Raw genomic sequence first — 23,800 nt, forward strand, 5'->3', positions numbered from 1 at the left:
CTGAGTGACCAGTCCCACTGGATGTGGTCAGGTGGGTCCTCCTGATCTATACTCACACTATTAAAGGTATTGGAAACCGCTGGATAAAAAAAAAATCAATCAGCTTAATTTTCTGACGCATTGAAGTGAGCTGATGCAATCTGCTGCATGCCGCCCAGCCCCTTTTCTTCTTTCTCCCACTTGTTTCTGGCATCACATTTGTTAAACTCACTGCCTTCTCTGCCGATGACCTGGGTATTGGAAACGGGCCTCACAGCCTGCCGTGCGTTTGTGGATGTTATGGTTTATTTCAGGTCACATTTGACATGTTTTAATGTCTAACTTTACGTTACTTTTTTCCTTCCCCTTGGGCAATCAACATGGTTGGGGGATAAAAAAAAAAAAAAGCAGCCCAGAATATTAATTAAAATGGCATTAATACAAAACAATGGTTAGCTTGTGATTCCAGTCAAAAAACAGTCATTAAAGTATGTTATTTATTTTTAAGAGATGTTTATCTAAAGATTAGATTAAAAATGTACCCCTTGTGTGAGGAAGGATAAAGTCAAAGGGAAAAGAACAAAAGATAAGCAGAGATTTTGAGTTATTAAAGTGTCACAAGAAATATGAGGCTCCTAACAACCAAGACCTGATAGACCTCCAAAACCTATGCTGGCCTTACATCAAGCCATTTAACTATTGCAACCAATTTTTGCTCCTGTCATCTACAACACTCATAAAACAAACAGTAATTCAGACATACACATCTCTTTTGGTGCCGTAATATATTTTTCTCAGCATAATGCTGCTAATGTTGGATGAGCTGATCATGATCACATCAGGGATAGATCCTTTAGTAAGTTCAGAAAAGTCTGTTCTGAGTTGTCATTTTAAGTTTAAATGACTGGTAGTTCTATAGAGCTTTTTCTAGACATTCAAAAGACTTCCCACTTCTTGGAACATTTTGGAGACACCTCAACCACCATCATGAAAGAGAGTATTTTTATATTTGCCTATGCATTCTACATCTATGCTTCCTTCTCTCTCTCTCTCTCTCTCTCTCTCTCTCTCTCTCTCTCTCTCTCTCTTTCTCTCTCTACCTACTTTGTCACTCACTCTGGGTGGTTCTTTTTTTCCCCAAATCATTGAAGCTCTGTGTGTCCATGGATTGTACTAGTTCTGAATACAAGACGACATTGAAACAAACAGCAAAAACAACTTCACTCCAAAACCCTTTTCTTTCCATAAAGTGTATTTTCTGGAAGACCTGTATGGTTGTCATTGTACTGCTGTGTGCACAACCAGAGAAGGCAAACACCTCCGTCCTTCTGGCTTTCATATGTTCATAATCACTCCTTTAGGACTCAAACCTGATGGAATATCTACTAAAATGAAAGTATCCAGTGGACTGTTCTCGTTTGAGCTGGTATTATTCTACAATTTTGAGAAGTGATTAATTCAATTGCGAAAGCTTGTATGGAAGAGATCCCTTTACTCTTTGTGGTTTATAAAGGTGTAATGAAGTGTGCTCATGTGTCCACTTTCCATCTTGTTCTTAGTGTTTAATTAGCTCTCTCTTGAGTGACATTCCTGAAATTGCTGTAGCTGTATTTGATGGATTTCCCAGTTCGATGTCTGAGTTATTCTTATTACTCATATTACTATTTTTTTTCTCCAGTGAGCTTCAGGAAGTAAACATATTACTTTTATGTGAGTTTTGGCACCAAAACAAAGTATGTTTACATTGCATTTTCCAGACTTCCTTAGACCGAAACAGTTTTTGTTCTTAAGTGATTGCAGGTTTTGTACCTTTTAAGCCTCATGCATACAAACGATTGCAGTCCTGACTGGTCTTTGCCTACTAGGTTTCTTCAGAAAGGTGTCCAGGCTATAATGGGCAGGGCTGAACTGATGTAGGCTATTGACATCACAAAAACAATGTTAGTGGGATTTTTTTAAAGCATATTAATATCCATAAATAAATCTTAATGCCTGGAGAGTCAATGAAACAGTGTTTATGTGCTGCAGCAAGTATTCATTGATTCATTCATTATCTGTAACCGCTTATCCAATTCAGGGTCGCGGTGGGTCCAGAGCCTACCTGGAATCATTGGGCGCAAGGCGGGAATACACCCTGGAGGGGGCGCCAGTCCTTCACAGGGCAACACAGACACACACACATTCTGCAGCAAGTATTTTATTTCTCAATATGAAGAAATAAATGGAGTTTTCCCTTATATGGCCCCTTTATGAAAGTTCCTTGGTCTCTTCACTGCTGGAGTCAAAGTATACATTGAGCTGCTGCAAAGGTCTGACTTCTGTTTCCACCAGTCCTTCACCCCACAGGCTTTGTGCCTCTCCTTGGCCTTAATGTATGACCCTGGCTCCTCTGAGATTTTTTTTTTAGTTAAATCAAGTTGTGTGCTGTGACACCTCTGATTTCCAACAGTGTGGAGTGGAGGGTCCGTCACGGGTTAGCGGGCAGGTGAAGTTCCCCTGAAGTGTCCTATCGATTTCTCTTCTCCCAGAAACCCTGGTGGCGAAAATCTATTCCTTGGCAACATCAAATAGCTCTCAGATGCTTTTTCCCTGCCTCTCTCTCGCCTGCTGTTGGGAGTGGTAGATGGCCCCTGAAGTCATTTTCAGAGCCTTTTCAAGACTGAGCTTTGGCCTTTTGTCCCTCTGCTGAGAGGAGGGGTGTGTGACCTGAGAAGTGTGTGACAGTCGGCCCACCGAGGTGCTAAAAGCTCTTAATAACAACGCTGGCCATGTCAACACTCCTGAAAACTCGCAAGGGGAGGGCGACCTTTAGTCGCGCCGACTCGAACCACTGCAAACCAGCCAACATGACACTGAAGACCAACTGCCCATTGAACCAAATCACATCGCTGCACAAGCTAGTCAACGTGACTGTGAAGACCAATCGCCTATTGAGTCACTTCACACCACTGCCCAAGCACTCACTGTTGAACTGAGAGCAGCAGCATATAGAACAGGTGTGATAACAAAATAAACCACTACAGAAGCTGCCAGTACGACAGCAGACACACAACGACTAATGGACCATTTCAGAACTTTAACAGCTTGATCGTATGAAGTAATGTCTACCTCCTAAATCATTAAATCATTCATTGTCTGTAATTACTTGTCCAGCTTAGGGTCGCTGTGGGTTCAGAGCCTACCCGGAATCACTGTGCACAAGGCGGGAACACACCCTGGAGGGGCGCCAGTCTCTCACAGGGTGACACACACTCACACATTCACTCACACACACACCTATGGACACTTTTGAGTCACTAGTCCACCTACCAACGTGTGTTTTTGGACTGTGGGAGGACACCGGAGCACCGGAGGAAACCCATGCGGACACGGAGAGAACACCCCAAACTCTCTCACAGACAGTCACCAGACAGCTTGGCTTGAACTCACAAACCCAGGACCCTGGAGCTGTGTGACTGTGACACTACCTGCTGCACCCGCTCCAAAATCAAGCTTTTTTACATAAACATTTTTTTCTGATTATTCAGCATGGTGTTGTTTTTTTGTTTGTTTGTTTATTGTTTCTCTCTTTCTTTTGTTTCATTTTTGCATCTTTTTATAGACAACAGAAATGTTCACCACCATTGTTGGCATACTAGCAAGTTGTCACAGCAGCTGGCACTATTGATCATGTTGAAAGTTTGTCCATTTTTTTGTGGAAGGCTATAGTCAGTTTTGTTCTTTAATTTTTTTATTTATTTTTTATTTTTTAATATCTTGATCACTTTATGATGATAACTATGTAGTGCTCCTCAAGTGGTTATAGTGGCTCACAAATCAAAGAACAACAAAAGAGCAGTACAATGTACTTTACAGTGTACAGAACGTCACAGATACTGTATTGGCAGTGAAGTAGGCTCTCTTGTTTAAAAGTCAGTTAGCCGGCCTGCAGCATATATTAGCAGAGGTCAGCCAGACAGCAGTGGTGATAGCAGGTAACTGTTATTAATTTTAATTTTGACTGTACAAAACACCCCCATATAAACAATCAAAAGGTGAATAAGACACAGGGAGATAGAAAGGTCAGACAGAAGACATTCACTCTACTGGAACTGACATCAAAATTAGTTTTGCATTTTAATTTCTTTATTAATTCTTAATATTAAGTCTTTTTCCAGAAAAAAAAATGTGCAAAAGATTTTTTCCCCATTTGTTTTGTTTACTGTTTTTTCTAACCCTGTACTCCTTTAAATGCCAGATGTGTTGGAAGGTGGGAGCTTCACCCTGATTGGCTGTAGAATGAGGCAACCCCTCCTGAGATCCCACTGAGACAATTTAAATAAATTGTCTCAGTGGGAGAAAGGCAGCTAGTGAAAGAAATCTAAGCTTTGAAAACACATTTATTGTCTTGCTTATTGTTTGTGCCCTGTGAAGGACTGGCGCCCCCTCCAGGGCGTATTCCCGCCTTGCGCCCAATGATTCCAGGTAGGCTCTGGACCCACTGTGACCCGGAACTAGATAAGCGGTTACAGATAATGAATGAAGGAAGGAATTATTGTTTGTTGAGCTTGTGGCTGCCAAATCAAACCGTTTGATTCGTCTCTTGTGCTGCGTGGGTCAGCTGAAATCAAATACGCTCTGCTAAAGTATGGGTCTGTGTTTGTCCCTCCTCCTTGGATGCACATCACCATAACTTGACCTCTGACTTGACTGACATGTTGGAAAGCTGACAGCCTAAGCTACATGAGGATCATATTTTATCATTTTTTTGTACATTTTGTAAACATTTTGCCATTACTCTTCATACATACATAAGTATTACTAACGAATGGTTTGACGGAAACACTCAAATCTGGTCTCGTTTGAAGGGGACAGCCTATGGTAAGCTCTGGAATGCTTTGTTTGTATGTGAGTCGCTTCTGGGCTCCTCAGGTTTTATCTATTACTTCTCCTACCGATGCCTTTCCTCATGTTGGTGTTGTTGTTTTAGCTTTCTTGGCTTATTCATGTGTAGGCTTATTATGGTGAGCTTGTGTGTTTGTGTGATCTGTCAAACTATCGGTACCTCTGGTAGGACAGGAAACATGAACTGTATCGTTTTCAGAATTTTGGTGTCAAGTGGCTACTGAAGTATAGCTTCTTGTGACATCTCTAAATTGTAGTGTTCTTACCGTTTGGGATGTTTTCTACGGTCATCATGGAACCTACTGTAGGTTGTGTGCGCACGTTCTCTGAGCACAACGATATTATTTTCACCAGATGACAACCAAAGTTCACTATATGCTATAAAATATAAGGTGAATGCTGTCTATTGTTTTCTTCCTGAAAAACTGATCACTGGATATTTTTTCCAGGCAGACAAACACTAAATAATATATAAGGTAATATTTATGCAGTAGGGTTATGTTTATTTATTAGCCTTACCCGAACCTGCCAGAGATTGTGCTGAGGCCTAGACCCCCTTATCCTTCATTTAAATGAATATGGCATTTGAAAAATAAAGCACCAAACTATGAATAAAAGTTGAATTCAAATCAGGATTTTGCTGATCTGCTGCCAAGCCTTGTCATCTCTCCACTTCTTGATAATAGTGCCCCTGCCTTCAGCCTTTTTAAAGTCCCACTACTTTTTCTCAATCCTCCTTATCCTGTCTGAAGGGATACGTTTGTAGTGGGAGACTGTTTTCCTCTCCTTTTTTATTTGCTAGTGACAGGTGTGTGAAAGTGGCTCTGTTTAGCATGTTGGGTGTTAATGGAAGTCTTACCTAGCCAGACAGAAGGAGTGAGACTGTGTGGTTGTGAGGAGGTGGGCAGATACGACAAATTACAATATGAAAGAAAGAAAACTGAGATGGAAAAAAAGGAAAAAGAGAACACCTCCCACCATTCAAAACAGGAGCGATGGTAAAGGACTATATGAAAGCAACAAATCAGAATGTGGGTATAAGTCTTAGACTAAATTTGCCTCTGCGCCAGACAAGCTCACCTTTAATCGCACTCTGGGCTGTCAGACGGGGCTGAGGATCACAGGGTCTTGCACCCCACCAAAGCCACATTTGAAGTGTCAGAGTGTCAGTCTGCCTGCCTTTTGTGTCTGGTTCAGGCTGCCTCAAGGAGAAGTTAAAGTTCAGATGCCTTCCAAAAAAAAAAAAAAAGTGAAAAAAACGTTGCCTTCTAAAGTAATTATACAAGCAGATTTTTTATCACCACTGTGGGTCTTTTAACAGCATGTCTCAATTAGGCACTGATTTAGATATTTGAGTATCTGTAATAAGTACTGAAAGGATATTTTCACTGTAGGAAATAATTTAAAGGAGTAGAGAGGCACAGATACCACTTATTCTCTTCCGATACCGATATTTCATGTTCAAGTATCTGCCGACACCGAGTACTGATACCACCTCTATCTATCTTAATTACTAGATAAATCCATATATTTATATTGCTATACTTACAGATTTTATTTGTTAAAGTAGTGTTCTGTATTGCTAACCAGATATAATAAGCTTGAATGAAAGACATTTACTAACATTAACTGCACATTGAAAATGAAAAAATTCAGAGCCATGCAAAAATAAATATTTCCACAAGGCAGTAACAAGTACAAGTAGGAAGACTAGCCTGACTGAACAGCTTTTTACACTGTCATGAGGATATTTGTCGCGACTGTGAAATGCAGTTTTTCGAAGCACTGCTGCTGACCTGTGTTAATGTGCGTATTTGTGGTTGCTTAAATTAAGTTATTGTTCTTTGGCATGCCTTAAACTGGAGTTACACTACACTACATTTTACAGTATACTACATTTTAGCCTCAAATTCATGCTTCAGACCAATCGCAGCATATAAAACGTTAGATTTTTTCGACCCAAGTTTGGACATATTCATGTAGTGTAAACATTCCACCAGCTTAAGGCTGAACGAGTCCCTTCAACAGCCAATGAGAACAGAGCACAGGAAGTAAACGCAGGCGCGTGCAGTGGAGCTCTACAGTGGAGGATGGATTAAACGATAGAACTATGAAAAACTACAATATATTACATAGTGCTCGATGCACATGTCCCCAAATAATAAGTATTACCCGTAGGAGAACATAGTGCACCACACAGCATGCTGTTACAGCCTTTATTCCAATTGTATTCCAATTTTCCATTCCACCTTACATGAAGCAACACTGTTGGGCGTGCTGCGGCTAGTTCTGTTTCTGGACCATTTAAGGTGGAACGTAGCTGCAAACAATAACCGCAGCAAGTTGTACTTCTGTTTGTGTGTGTCTTCAAGGAACTGTGTTTGGTTGGCAAGTTTGAGGTTGTGTATTGTGTGAGACATATTTTCATTTTCCTTAAAATTAGATAAAAACAGTCATGTAGTTTGAAATACCCAGTCTGTTTATAATCTGCCTCAACTGTAAATTGAGCTGCGTCTAGCGGCGTGCTATGGTACATAGTACATATCAGTATCTGCTTCATGGGGTGTGTCTCCAAAAAGTGCCCTCTGTACTATGTATAGGTATTATTGAGTCGTGGGCCATTTCCAACACACCTATGGTACCGGTGCTCTCTGTAGCTGATACAATACTGTTTTAAGTCAGTTACTGTGGGCTGCCTTAAGAAATCAGAATGACTCATGTTTTCTGACTGTTACATAATGGGGGATTTGTTAGAATCCTTCCACCCAGACATCATGGTGGTGGAATGTAATGTCACTGACACAGAGCTCCGGGGCCTGGGGCTCTGTGCTGTTCTGCCTTCACCTCAGGTCACTGTCTGTGTGAAGTTAAGTAGGTTATGTATGTTGTCCTCATGACCGCAGCTCAGCCGCTGGGGTTTACAAACGTCAGTGCATTGCTAGTGCCAGTCCTAAACCCAGGTGGAATGGGAGGGTTGTATTAGGAAGGGCATCCAGCATATAACCTGTGCCAAGTTTACATGGGTTGATCCACTCTGAGGAATCCTCACAGGAGCAGCCAGAGCTGGAGCGACAATTACGATGGTACCTCCCCCTCACTTGCGTATCATGGCACATGTTTAACCCCACAAAGGCAAGGCTACATGGCATTAAACGGACACAACAAAAGTGCGTTAAATAAAATATGAGCACAGAACTAAGATAACAGAGTAAAAACAGCAAAAACAAACGCTTCTGTATGCCTCACAGCTGTGGTGTGTGGCTCATTCTCATTTAAAGGAACAGGCACTAAAACCAGTCATTATGGATAGGGCTGTTTTGACAGGGGAGAGCAGTGCCTTTGGTGGAGGCAAGGAGTTTGATACTTGTGGTATTTTGAAAGCAAGCCAGACATTTTATTAAGACTCTAAGGGGTGTGTGTGTGTGTGTGAAGGACTGGTGCCAGTATACAAGTATAAAGCCCCCAGAGTCAGTACATGTCAGAAATATTCAAGCTCAGTTTGTGGATTTTCACAAATAGACAGGAAACTTCCAAGCTTTAAATAGAATTTGAATGGCATATAGATCAGAATATTAACTAGCCCACTCCGCTTTATTCTTAGCAAGCTGCTCCATATTAGCTTTAGCCTGATGTTTGGGGTCATTGTACCGTTGGAATATGAATTTTCAGACATGTTCATCAGGTTTATTTTTCCTCCAGAATCTTTCTGTATTTGGCTCCATTGATTCCCCTCGCAGACTTAACATTTTCCCAGTCCCTGCAACTTCCACACAAAACTTGGCTTCCACCATCATGCATCACACTTGGGTTGGCATTGTGTAAATGATGGGGCGTGTTTCATGCCAAAAAGTGCTGTCTTCCTCTGCCAGTTTGTTACAGGATCCTTCAGGTGGCAGTGTGCAAACTTTAAATAGGACTCAAGATGGAGGTTGTGGGAGGGTGGCAAGAAGAAAGCCATTTTTCAAGAAAAGACCAGATAAGACGTTCATAAAACACAATGGGTGTTCAAGGTTGCGGTTAGGTTCTTAGTGGCCTTTCTGAACATGTGTCTTCTCTCCTGGTGATCTATTTATGATGGATGCCCAGATTTTGGCAGACTGTGTGGTGCCATGCACTTTCCATTTGTTAATGATAGATTTAAAAGTGCTCCAGAGTACTTTCAAAGCTTTTGAAATGATTTTATATCTCTCACCTGATGTTTACCTTTTCACTACTTTGTGCCGAGGTTGTTTTGGGAGGTCTTTGCAAGCGCGGATCCACACAAAGATGGCAGCATGTGCTTCAAAGTGCCTTGAAAATGGCTGATTATTCCTGAGATTGAATGAAGGATGTTATAAGAAAGGCGGAGTGTGTTTGTGTGTGTGTGTGTATACCCAGCTGCCATTTTGTGAAGCAGAAGAGAGCTTTACATTTATCTAAGAAGATTTATGTATTGAATTTAGGTCCTTGTGTAGTCTGAGTTATTATAGGACCTGCAGCTGCAGAGAAGTAACAGCATTAGCACCTAGTTCTTTGCTATGTGCCTTGGATCTTGTCATTTTTAACTTCATGGGGATTTTTCACAACCAAAATTGAAGTCATAATAGTTCACGTAAATTTCACATTGTTGAAATTGCTGTGTTAAAATTGCATTATATTTAATCTAATGTTCATAACAGAAGACAAGTTTGGGAACTGAGAATTATGTCCTGCTCTGGTGGATCAATAAAAAGCCAAGAGACATGGAATTAACAGTTCCTTTTTTATGCCATAAGTGCTCCCCCTCTCAAAAAAAAGTGATTACTGAGTGAAAAGGAATTATTGATATACAACAATAAAAAAAGTAATTTTGAATATGGAAGTCTATGGAGAGTTTATTCTGCACAGTCTTTAGAGTTAGCTTGGTTCACTTAACCAGGGAAACCCAGCCCCTTTTATTCAGCCCATTCATATGATGCAAGTTGCAGTCCTTTAGGTCAGATAACGTGAGAAAATAGGCTGGGCATGAGGTCAGTGTCCTGGTTTATTGTGCAGATGAAATATCAGATGAATCTCACTTGTGATACGGACCTACTATAACCTCAAATACCTCAAATAGTGTATTGCAGTGCTCAATCTGTGTGTGCAGTGTTCCAATATATGGTTCTGGGTTTTCTCCTTTCTCGCTCTGTTTGTTGAGAGCTTGCTGAACTGTGAAAGCCATTGTGTGCACTGTAATGGGTGTACATGTCTACACTTCACTGGCAAAAGAGTCTGTTGTTGTGAATTGCTATGTACTAGTTTAATATTGTGAGTGGGCCCATCTCATTTTCTTTGCTGTAGGCTTGAGCTGGTTGAAACAGGTAAAGGTTTGCTACCATTTTAAATGAATGTACTGTTGTTGAAAAGCCAAGCTGTGTTTCTGGTTAAAGAAAGATGACCTGTGTTGGGGGAATCTGGTCATATGCAGAGCACGTGGCAGACATAACAAAACTCAATGGCCATTTGATCATGTGGCATTTTGACAGACTGACTGACTAGAGTGTCTGAGATCAGGCATGAGCGTTATCTTTTTATCTATGTATATATATATATATATTTTTTTTTTACTCCAGTATACCCTTTTTTTGTCAATGCTAGTTCCACACATAGAAGCTAGAACTCTCATAGCACATTCCTGTGCAGGAATAATAGGGACCAGAATTAGAGAACCGCTTATGTTTTTCACTGTTGAGCCCAATTTAAAGCTATTCCTAGTTGAATAGAAGGGGTGTATAGGGTTTGGCGGTATAATGATAAATATTGTTATATGAACGATAAATATCTCTAAATATGTGTGTTTTGAGCCTCAATTTCCTGAAAAGTCTGCTGTGGTGTGATAAACCACAAGTGCCCGTTAGCGCCAGTTGTGCTTCTAAACAGTGTAGAACCGTCTTATTTTGTTTATTTTTGAGCTTTTCTGTTCCTCCAGCACCAGTCACTGAAATTTGCTCTCCCTCGGAAAAGGTGTTTTATCGTCAACACAAGGCTCAAAACACACATATTTAGAGAATAAAGCCATATACCAGTGAGCACAAAGTCTTTCCTGAGAATTTTGTCTATTTGCCGCTTTCTTCCTTCCTCTTTTAAACTCAGTGTCCCAAACCCAGAGTTAAACTTACAACTGCAGTGGGCTACGGGGCTTGTGTTGTCCACACTGCAACATCACCACATCAAATTACGTTTAATTACATTTATCCTGATTCAGGTGCTATACTCCTAATTGTTGGCTGAAACTGACCTGAACTTTTGTTCTTGAGGCTGCTCCATGACTTGGTTCTGGTGGAGGCTGTTGGAGGTGAATGGCAGGTACCTAGACCAATTTTATTTATTTCCCTGTTTCACAGCTCTGCCTTTTTATATTGTTGAAATTTGAAATTTGAGTTTTTGTGGGGAATAATTTTACTGTTAAAGTAAAAGTTAAACTAAGTTCCATTATTATTCAACATGCTCTTTAAAAAATAATAAAAACAAACAAATAAATAAATAAAAAACACAAACCCTTCATCAGTAAAATTCTCCCTTAAGCTGACCTTCTCCTCTTGCATTACAGATAAAAAGGACCCTGAAAAGTGCAGTCTATGCATGCGTGGCTTGAATGTGGAATGGCTTTTATGAGTTCCATGAAACATGATCTGTGCTGTTTATAGAAAGTTCAAACTTCAGCTTTTTAAAAAATGGCCTTATGATTTAAGAAGACTTTAATAGGCTTATGCCACTGAGGAAAGTAATGATCCCGACTTTCAAGTCTCCTCTGTAAGAGGCTTTTGCAGGTGATATCTCTATTTGGATCAGCCATTTAGCAAGCTCTTTCATCCCAAGTCGCAGCATGCTCGGCAGGTGCTTGGGAGAGCAGGTGGTGGCGTTGAAATAAATGGGGAGATGCAGTCAACCACACCTGCCATTTGAACCTAAACCCCCCCCTGATTATGTCCATTACCCAAGCCACTGGGCCATGCTGCGCTAGCGCCACCAGAGCAGTCGGCACTCGCCACAACTCTGACCTAATCCCTTTCTGCACTGGCCACAGTCCCTGGGAAGTGGATTCTGCCGATGAATGTCTGCCTTTCTCTTTGATGTCTAGTGACAGAGAACAAATGTCTTCTCTAAACAGAAGGCAGAACTTGATTTTCTGGCCCTCAACGTGTATTCCAGTCTCAGCACCCCCACTGTGAATTTACCAAGAGGAGGCAAGCTAAGGGCGTGAAGCGATCACCATTTCAGTGCATACAAAGAGTACTTACTAGAAGAGAAATATAAGCAGCGTTATCAATAGTACACTCTAGACTTATGCAGGATGCTGTGTGTGTGTGTGTGTGTATGTGTGTGTATTTATTTCTGCATTTGTATTATATGTACTAGCTATTTGTTGATCTCTTCAGGAATAAAAATTGTTGTACTTTACATACCCTACCCCACCTTTTTAAAAAAGTGGAAGTCTCCAGTTACAAGCATAGCACAAAGACAAATATGTAAACAGTTGCATTCACGATGCAGACGGAAGTGTACTCGAACCCATGGCCAAACAGCAAGTACCTCTACTCTAAGAGTACCATGCCATTCTATGGCAGTTTAGTATACTTTTTTTCAGCATGCATGTATGTTTTTATTTCAGACAACTGCTTTGTACAGTCCTTTGTCTGGAACACCCACACAGAGGATAAAGGACTGGGTTGAACTGGGCTGAGTTTATATAACCCTGCCTGCTTTCCCCTCAGTGATCTCTGAGCTGGAACGTTCTCTTCCTGTGATGTATGACTCATCTGTTGGTAGTCCTGGGGGGGCGATGCTTTACTAGGCCTCTGAAGCTTACCTGGACCACATAATCCACACGGAGACAGGAGGACAGCAGGGTCTCCAGAAATGACAAGTCTTTTCATCAAGTTTTTTTTTTTCATCTGTCATGGCAGCTGACCACACGCTGAGCTGCCAAGCACAGAACCCCACAAATACACACTGACTCAAGCCTTGGGTACGTGACTTTTAAAGTTGTAGCAGATTATAAAAAGACTGGCTCTCTAACATTTGACACAACTCCAATCTGCTGCTGGAATAAATTTAACTTACCCCAAGACAAGTGACCCGATACTAACGAGATGCACATAAAAAACATGGAAGTACAACAGCTTGCTGTTAGCATTGCTGCACCTCCAATTGTTCTGATGGGGAAGAAAAAAACTGTTTTGGGCGAGGTTGTTTGTGGGGGAAAATGTGGTCAGCATGCAGCGTACTACAGAGGGCATTGGAAGTGAGTAGCACAACACATACTGGAGGATACCCTATGTGTGAGGCAGATGTGTACTTAATCAAATTTTATTACATCCTGAATTCTGCAGCAATATCAAACACATGCAGCAGTATTGGACTCCAGAATGTAGCTCCTGCATCACTTAAGATGGGGAAAAAACATTACCTAACTGGAAATATGAGAGTACACACTTACAAATTCAACTCCAGGAATGTAAGAATTTCCCAAAATAATACTTAAGCATAGTAAGAGAATAAAATTAACCCCTGGCTACTGGGTTATTCTTCATTCCAAGAAATCCATTCATTCATTCATTATCTGTAATCGCTTATACACCCTGGAGGGGGAGCCAGTCCTTCACAGGGCAACACACTCACGGACACCTTCGAGTCGCCAATCCACCTACCAACGTGTGTTTTTGGACTGTGGGAGGAAACCGGAGCACCCGGAGGAAACCCACACGGACACAGGGAGAACACACCAACTCCTCACAGACAGTCACCTGGAGCAGGACTCGAACCCACAACCTCCAGCTCCCTGGAGCTGTGTGACTGCGACACTACCTGCTGCACCACCGTGCCTTTTTCTGTAATTTTCAGCCAGACTGCTTTATTCTGTGGGGTGTGCCTGATTTCAAGGGTAATGCTGGCTGCAAATCAAATCTTAAGGGAGATAAAGATAGGTCGATAGATGGTCATGAAAAATTAAGGGTTTGGTAAATAAAACAATAAACTTGAGGGGAGAAAGAGAAATGTGGAGTACAGACTTTGCATATCTATTTAAATTCTGACGTATACCTTACGGAGATCTTAGATGTAGGTTTCGTTACAAGTTTTTTTATGTCTATAAATACGAAAATGTATAGAAGAGAATCCACCCATACATCTCCATTATGTACTATACTGGTGGGACCCAGTAAACTTGGGAGAGGGGGGGGGGCTTCAGAACATTAGAAATGCTTAGACTAGATTGTCTCTGGGCTTCACATATTATCATTTTAATGGTAATGTATTATATGGCCTATTAATGGGCATATGGCAGACATTTTTATTGATTTTCTCCCTAGGATCCATGCACATTGGTAAAACTCAAACAAAACAGTCAGGACCAATGTGGTCAATATCACAACTAATGAATAATAAAGAACTGTTTGTATTTCATTTGATAATTATTATCATTCGATTATAAATACTACAATAAAGAGCCTTGGAACAGTAATTTGGCCAAAATTGATTTGATGTGAGCCTGTATACCCTTGTACCAATGTAATTAAGTTGGTACTCTTTAAAATGACAGACTTTGTTCCCCAAAACTAGTGTTCAATGCCTTTATTTAGGTATTTATTTATTTGGTGCCTTATGCCTCTGCATTTATGTTTTTCAGTGGTATTGATTCTGTACTCCCTGCCCTGACTCCAGCCTTTTCACTGTACTTCTCTACGAACTGTATCTTAGACCTTAAGAACATTATTATAACTTATGATCTTCCTAAGACAGACTTTCTGAGCAGTTTATAGACTACTATCCTGCTGTAATCAATGTCTCAAGCATATCAAGTATTTTAGAATATTTTTAATTAAAAGAAAAATAATTTAAAGATATTCAGAGTTTTAATGGCTTCAATTTTTTTGTGTGGCAGAGTCATCACAACCTTTGATGGTAGCACAGAAAAGGGTCCCTTATGTTAATCTTCACTGCGCCCTATACAAATGCTGGAGTGATGCAGTGCAGCCTTAAAACCCATGCATCTTTTATGCTTATTAACATGATTGAACCAGCTGCCATGTATTTGGTGACTTATCACATAAGGCCTATGGAAATGCTCATAAAGGAACATAATGAAAGCAGTACATTTTTGTGTCATTAGTAAATTAGAATGAGACACTTGCAATCAGTGCAACAAAAGCTAGCAGTCATGCCTTAATGGTGTGATTGTATGTTGCTAAATGACAGGATGGAAGGCTGAATGGCTCTATCTCGGCAGAGAGTGAAGTGACTAAGTGTTTTTGTGACTGTGCCACCTGCCACATACGAAGAACGCTGAAACCGATAAGAGACTCCGGAGTGAGGAGGGGGACTGACGTGACGACAGGTATTGTGAGCTGTAAATATGACAGAATGGCACCGCGTTTGCACAGAGTATGGAAGAGCAGATAAAAATAAAAAACAAATGGCCTAATTGGAGCTGATTTTGCTTGACGTCTATCAATGCAGTGTTAAATTATATCCTGTTTGTAACATTCCATTTGCACCTGTTGTGTTATTACTTGGTTATTACAGTCTTGCCAGTGTTTGTTATGTCTGTATTTAACATGTAGTAATACTGGAGGTATGTAAAAGTCTGGACATGTACAGTAGTTACTGTTCTGCTATTCTGCTATGCTTGTAATAACTGAAAAGCTTATGCATTTACTTTTCCAATCACTGAGCCAGCTTCAAGACCCTTGTAAACTCCACATTTACACTGCTATTTGGCTTACTTAGCTAATGAAGACAAATCCTTTTGGGTTACATGGATAGTGTGAGAGCATCCACAGGAGCGATTAAAGGTGCCTCTATGGTGGGGAAGGCTGCTAGGTTTATTTATTTATATATTTATTTATTTTTTCTTACAAAGGCAGAGTTGTGGAGGACCAGGTGTTCTTCCACCTCCCTTCAGACTTCCCCTGATACTAATCCACTGCAGTCTCCTAAGTAATCCTATCAACCTTCCCGCTCCAAGCGAACGAGGGCAGAAATTACTTAAAGGCATTACTCTCTGAGAGGGCACAGATATACACTCTCCCTGTTTGCTTTCCCTGCTTTCCCCCATGTCAGTTGGCTAATGCCTCTGCTGTAATTGTTGATGCTGGTTAAAGACTTGCAAGAGTATCGGCCTAAATGAAGTGCGCCGCTGGGTAAGATGGCGAACAGAAAGGATTAACTTGTTTTGTAGTCCATATTTGTAGCCACATCTCCATTTTCATCAACAGGAGACATACGCAACTGTGAAATATTATGATCTTACTGTTGTTACGTGCTGGGCCGAGGAGACTGCATAATCCAAACGTCATGATGAAGGATTAAAAGTATTACGCGACAGGAAAAGAACCCTGATTCAGTATTGGCCCACCATTGGAGTCGGCTGATTACTTCTACCACTTCTTTCTTTTACTCCTAATTCTCAGCCTTTAGAAGACAATAATGTCCAGCGAAAATAGATGAGAATAACCTAGTGTCTCTCCACCTCTGCACCTCCTTTTCCTTGCTTTTTCACAGTGAGAAGCTCTTACATGCCCTTCAGTCTGGTTTCTTCAGCAGATCATACAGTGGGAGGGCTGCTGTCTTCTCCCTGACACGGCAGCCCTCCGTATGTGATCTTTCACTGGCAGCCATTTTGGCTCCAGGTAGACGTTGCCCTTTCATAACATTTTAGGGGGGAAAAAAGACTCTAGAGTATGGCACTCGGATCAGAGAAAAATCAGCATTTTCTAGGCTAAGGGTACGACCTATGCTTGGATGTTGATAGCTAATTGGTTGGCAGGCTTTAGCTACCTATCCTCTGCCAAAATTTCTTGTTTAAAAGCCACTGTAAAACTCTATTTGGACTTGCAGTATTGTTGGGCCTCGATTTTGTTTCCCTGTATATCATCATGTGATGCATTTTTTTTGCAGTGCGTTTTCTCCTGCTGTCATTGAATGTTGAAACATGGCACTCTACTTTTGAAATATCCCTCATTCAGCTATTCGGGAGCACACTCAGTCTGTTTGTGCACCTGTGGAAGCAATTTCAGCGCGAGCGACTCATTTGATGGGTGACGCCTAACAAGACGAATAGTCCAATTCTAGCTACATCAAGTCGCACACGGCAGCAAGGCAATTCATATTGTAATTTTTGGTATGAAAGGAGAGTTGGAGAAATTGATGCCATTAGGCAGAGCAGTTGTCTGTGGCAGGCTGACGTGGAGGAAGGAGGAAATATTTTTCTCCCTCCTTTCTCCTGTGAGGAGATTTGTAGTTTTTCTTTATCTGGCTCTGTCTGATTAATTGGAGTACAATGGGAAGTGTTTTGTCGATCCTTTTTAATAAGTGCTATTGGACATGAAAATCTGGCCTGGATGATAGCAAGTCATCCACTATTTTTGTGAAAATGAGAGTTTTTTCCCCCTGCATTGGTAGAAGGAACTCGGGGGAACAGGGTACAGAAGACAAAACAAAAAATAAGCAGAAAAAGTCAGAGAGGGAGACAGGGCTTCTCAAAGACAAAGAGGAGAGCGAGAGCAGCGGAGCGAGAAAATGATGGAAAGCGAGAAAATGGAAAAGAGAGACGTGAAGGAGGGAGTGAGACGGAGAGAGAGGGAGAGAATGCGGCGAATCATCCGTCATCCTGCCGAGTAATAATTCAGACCTCCCCTTTGAAGCCTTGAATCCACATTGACCGGTCATTTTAAATTAGGATCATTGTGCTTGGGCCTGCATTGTGTATGGTTTTGCGGACATGTCCTGGAGGCATTTGGGCCTTCTCGGACCACCCCCCACTCCCTTTGCCCCCCACCCCCGGCCCTCCCATCACGCCCCCCACCACTCCCTCAACCTCCTTGCCCTCACGTGAAATATTGATCGCTCGGAATAATTGATTGTTTCACCTTCAAGCCCATCAGACTGTGGCGGATGGTGTCCGGCAAACCACTGTGTTGTATTCACGCCTGGACTGTGCAGCCACAGAGGCAGTCAGAGCCCTGCACGGTCACTCTAAATCAACTACATGTGACTCAGCAGCTGCTGCGGGATGAGGCAGGGAAGGGTGGTAGAAATATGACACAGAGGGAAAAGCTTGAAAAAGAGTAAGTGATAATAGGGAAGGGGAGATGTTCAGTGCTTCATTTTCAATAGGAGTTTGGGGGCATTGATCATGAGCGACCTTAAATCTGAAGAGATTGTGAAATCTCAAGAGAGGTGCACATTAAATAATGCCCAGAGGATTTTGATGAATACAGAGATGGCAACGTGTAATTCACTAGCTCCAGGTATTTCAGTATGACCTGGAGGAGCCAGACACCTGAATGCAAGATTAAAGTAGTTAGTTAAAAAAAATCATATTTGTGTGTGTGTGTATGTGTGTGTGAAAATGCTGAAAAGTAAAGATGACTTCAAAAATAATGGAATTAATTCTTTATTCTATGTGCATATACAGACCCATTCCAAAAAAATAGAATGTCATGGAAACGTTGATTAATATCCATAATTTCATTCAGAAAGTTAAACTTTCATAAATTATAGATTCAGAGCCCACAATTTAAATGATTTCAAGTATTTATTTGTTTATTTTCACATTAATTGGGCTTGCAGCTCACGTGCAACATGATGTGATACATGACGATACGATTCTTTTAAACAACGGTATAGAGCTTAGGTATTTCACTGAGAATGTTGTATTTCTGCTCCAGTACATACAGCAGCTCACAAAAGCCTTCATTTTTCACTACACTGAACAGCTGCATATCCTTGCATGTCCTTCTTGCGAAAACTGAAATATTTCCACACCAATGATTTGTAACCAACTGGAGAGTGTACAACTTTGTTTCCTTGGCTGCTACTGCTCAGACGACTGGTAGACAGTGCCTGCATTGTTATTCACTGAACACTGAATTTATTTGGCAGACTGCAACATGCTGCCACCCACAGCTCAGGAGGAGTATAGCTTACAGAGGTTTATGCGTCTCATCGATGCATTGGATCATTTACTGTTTGGGTCTGTGCATCGATACAGGTCGATGGATTTTTACAGCACAGTGTAAAAGTTGATGCTAAAAAAGAAAATAAATAATCGTTTGATATGCAGTGCAAGTCAAAAGTTTGGACACATCTTCTCATTAGTCATTGGCGGAGTTGGGCTTTTCACTGTATAGAACTGTGTACCTGTCCAAGTTATGGTCTCAAACACATTAAGACGAAGAACAGTTCTACGAATGAACTCTTGACGAGGCCACAGCTGTTCACTGAAAGCCATTTCAGGTGACGACCTCATGAAGCTGATTGAGAGAACGGCAAGAGTGTGCAAAGCTGTCATCAAAGTGTAACACTTTTTTGTTTACTACATAATTCCATGTGTTCCTTCGTAGTTTTAATGTCTTCCATATTCATTTACAATTTAGAAAATAATATAAATAAATAAATAAACAAAGAAAGACTCAAGAGTGTCCGTAGGTGTGAGTGTGTGAGTGTGTGTGTTGCCCTGTGAAAGACTGGCGCCCCCTGCAGGGTGTATGGTAGACCCACCGCGACCCTGAACTGGATAAGCGGTTACAGATAATGAATGAATAAATGAATAAACAAAGAAAAACCATTGAATGAGACGTTGTCCGAGCATTTGACTGGCACTGTACATTCACAATATGTGGAAAATGGCCTAAAACAAAGGAAACCCTCCCTCAGTGGGTGTGTCCAAACATTTGACTGGTACTGTAGGCCCCCTTTGCCCATTGGTTGTTATCCAATGCCATGTGTTACAATGGCATGACAGAAATAATAAGATAAGGAACATGCTCTTATCATGCTAAAAATCTCCATGGTTTGGAAGCATTGAACTTTTTTATTGTTTTTACCATGGGAGAATTACTGATTAAATTCACCATGCGAAATGAAAAGCTGTGACAGAGTTTAACAGGGGATGCATGTTCAGGTTCATAGTAACACAGATTTGAATTTAAATTCCCCTGAAGCTGTGATCAAAAACATGACAATTATTAGTGCATTATTTGCAAAATATGTTGCAGTTTCTGGCTACATACAGGATAATCTGTTTTCAACCAAGCAGTATACAGACAGACTTTTAATAAAAGTGCTTAAAGACTATTTCACCGATAATAATAATCAATAAAGGCTTTTTATGAAATTCAGAAGATGCTTCCTCACCACCAGAGAGAAGAGTATTTTCCCCCAATCGTGGACATTGCCTTTAACCTTGGGTCTTGTGTTAGGGTCTTGACCGACCCACTTTTAGGTTTTAAGTGCATAGAAGTACTCCATAAATTTGTTTATTGTATCAAGACTTTTTGACTTGGTCAAGAACTTCTGTTTAAACAAAATAATAACTTTTTTTTACTAAATTATAAAATGCTCTTGTTAAAATGACGGGTTTTCTGTTCTTAGGGTCAATTTAGACCCATGTATAATATATTAAATAAGAAAACAAAACAAGTGCCAAATCTGGAATCATAAACCACTATACACCAACAGCCTATACAGCCTATATCTAGCTCTTCCTACAACCACTTGAGCTTCAGTTAGGGGCTTCTATCTTTGCCTGTTTCACAAAACAAGGAAAGACAGACATGTCCAGACATGTAAGACCAAGTCAGTTTAGAGTTTGTGTTTTGTAGAGTATACAGTATCTCCAGTTTACAGCAGTGGCGGATGCTGGTCTTTCAAGGAAGGGAAGCTCAATTTCGCCCTACATAATAAAATGTGTCGGTTTATTTATACGTAAATTCTACCCTCTGTTCCTTTTTAAGAAATTGATCTGTGACCCTGTCGTACCAACAAGGCGTCTTTTCCAGGGACTTGACTAGTGTCCTCTCAATGGCCAGCAGAGCTAGGCTGCTTAAACAGCCTTGGCCCATGTGACGTGTGTCCGCCTGTGCTCCCACGGATCTTTACACCAAAGGATCGCCGAGGCCAGCCCACTGCCCCATAGACCCCCAGAGACGCTGAGCGTCCGATGGGCGGGACAAAGCCCAGCATTTATCCAATCACTCGTCTCGTTTCGCTGCACTTCGCTGCTTCGCTATTGAACTCTGTGGACGCTCAGCATCCTCACTGTTTAAACCACTGTGAAGCTGCGGGAATGATTGAGAGGAAAGTCGCGTCTTTACCAGTGATAAGAAGCTGATTGTGAACAAAAGTTGAGCGCGTTGTAGTGCATATTTATTCAAGAACATGTACACACAACAGTATATATTTGATCACTTATTTTGTACATTTTAGGGGAAGCTGAGCTTCCCTTGCAGTCTTAGAGCAATCGCCGCTGGTTTACAGTATGCAATAATGAAAAATTAAAACCAGTCCTTTCATGGATAAGGAAGCCTCACAAGGTAAACAAGAGGTAAGAAATGAATTGGTGGATAAATAATTGTTTTAGGGTGTCTTATGGCTGATTTATGGCTGATTTAATAAACATGTTATGTTTATTAACATAAGGGATGGTAACAGAAAGCTAACACAGGAGGAAGGTTAAGTGTCTGATTCACTAATTCCTGATCTCACATTCAGATCTACACATTTGGAAGCTCTTGAGGGATTGAACTCAGTAAAGTGCTTTGAATTAAAAGTTTGGTTCACAAAGGTCAAGGAACATGGGTTGCATTAGCCACACTTAGATGTAAATATTAAATATTTTTGATTTTTAAAAGAAATTGCATTTTCAGTTTTTAGTGGATGTCTAACGTGTTGTCGTTGGGAAGAGTATGGTGCCTTGGGGCTGGAAGACATTATATTTTTTTGTAAATTATATTTTTACCTAGACATGCACAGATGTATTTCACTTTTTCTCATGTTGTGGAACAGTTTGCTTGTGGAAATATTTTCAAAAGGAGATTCAAAAGTAAAAAGGCTGATGTCCAAGAGCAGTTGTTACATAAGCTGAAGTATATCCTCAAGAAAAGGTTGCCTTTTGGCCTTCAGCAGCATTATGAAAGTATATATAATACACTCTAAGAGACTGCATTCATCCAGAGGTATGAGGTTTCTTTAGAACCTGGCCTCAGACAGCATTCACAGGAATCACAGGACCAATGGTGTTTGTGGAGTCCATGCAAAAAACACCTGAAAGGAAACAAATTCCATCTCCGCCCCAAACTTTTCCCTTTGTAACTTGGTTTCAGATAAGTCTGTGAATATGAAATGGTGAGTCTGTGCCAGTTGAGACTTGCAATTGTGGGGGGGGGGACTGACAGTTGATGGTCTGGACGTGTGGTGACTGTGATGGGTTTGAACTGCAGGCGCTGGTGATTTAATTAGATGATGATGATAATGATGAGGATGATGGTGATGACAGGAGTGACAGACAGACAGACCAGCAGGAGAGCTGTACTTCAGAGCTAACGGCTAACATATTGCAGCTTGTGTCACACCCTGATTCAGGTTCTGAAAAAGGAATGTAAGTTGACAATTGATCCCCGTTTAATAGTAAATCTCCTGTTGCCGCGGTTGTATCAAAACCTTGTTTTTGCTTGTCTTCACCATATATTAAATGGCCAGCAGCCCTTTACAGTTATAAATGTATTGTGGGGTTAATCTATTCCATAAGTCTAAAAATCAATAGGGAGTTGCTGTCTTTTTCATACAAGAGAAGCTCTTACTGTATCAGTCTTTACACTAGTTTTTAAAACCTTGATGAAGATTTGATGGCAGTCAGCCTTGAGAGCATTAGTGTGGGCAGGGACTGATGGATGATTAGTTCTGCACCACAAACCACTCTAATGCGTGTTAAACCTGTTAGTTGAAGTGCTATCACTGCAGAGAAAGAACTGGTCCACAGCACAGTGCTGCAGGGCTTTATACGCTCCACCCAAAGCTTTCCACTGACCATAGTGAGCTTAGACACATGTTGCTGCTCCAGAGCATTCAGTTCTATTAGCATTGCTTTCTGTCCACCTTATTTTGAATGCGGAAGTATGTAATGCCTCTGAATTGTTTTTCTGTGTGAGACTTGTTCGATGTATTAAGTTGTTGGCCAGAGTTAAAAGCAGTGAGAAAGTTCTCAGTATACCACAAAGACAGAAACACTGAGCCTCAACAACATCCTCAGAGTTATCATCCAGAGAGAGGAGCACACGAAGAGAGGTTTAACTCTTTAATGTCGTCTTGTGGAGTGAGCAGGAGCCTCAGCAGCCTCTTCATTATTATTCCCTCTAATTAATATAAGTCTATTTAGCCTAAGTAGTGTTAATATGCATGATTAAATTGATATAAATGTAGTTATATATGTAGTGATATATATATATATATATATATATATATATTATTTTTAAGTTAATATTATTCAAAATAATCACTAACACATATTGTTACAGCTATTATAAAAACATTAATAGACATAAAGAGGGGCTCGGTCACATCAGTGGTTTTTAACCAAAGCTAAAGAGCTTGTTCACCGTTGGCGGTAGATGAAACTTGTAGAAGAAGATGTCTTGTTTGTGCCAGAGATGATCCAGTAATTCTCTGGACAGCATTTTAATTATTATTCCTGAAAGCCTTAATCTCCACCAGAGCCTTAGGCACGTGCGCACTCCTGAACTTCTTTATTTATTATTTTGTTTAAATACACTCGCACAAAAAATACAAAATAAATAAAAATAATTGTTTTGGGGATATTCCTATTAATCCAGGATATCAGACATAAGCATAATAGATAATTCAGCCTGTGATTGTCCTCATAGGAGGAGTGGGAAAGACACTGACATCGCCCATCTGGATGGAAATAAAACAGACACGCTTCAGGATATTTAATCCCGTCTGAATTGGGAAGTGACTGCAAATTAATTGTGAAAATTGAAACACAATGCTGCTGCCACACTGAGTATTAGCAGTTAAAATAACTGGAAATGGTGAACTGAAAGTCTTCCATGGTATTCGCTGGATAGAGGTTAATATAAACTATTGAATACCTGTGTCAGCAAAGGGTACAAATTCACTAATTAGATATGTGTGAATA

Source organism: Hoplias malabaricus, chromosome 7 (genome assembly GCF_029633855.1).
Source record: "Hoplias malabaricus isolate fHopMal1 chromosome 7, fHopMal1.hap1, whole genome shotgun sequence".
NCBI lineage: Eukaryota > Metazoa > Chordata > Actinopteri > Characiformes > Erythrinidae > Hoplias > Hoplias malabaricus.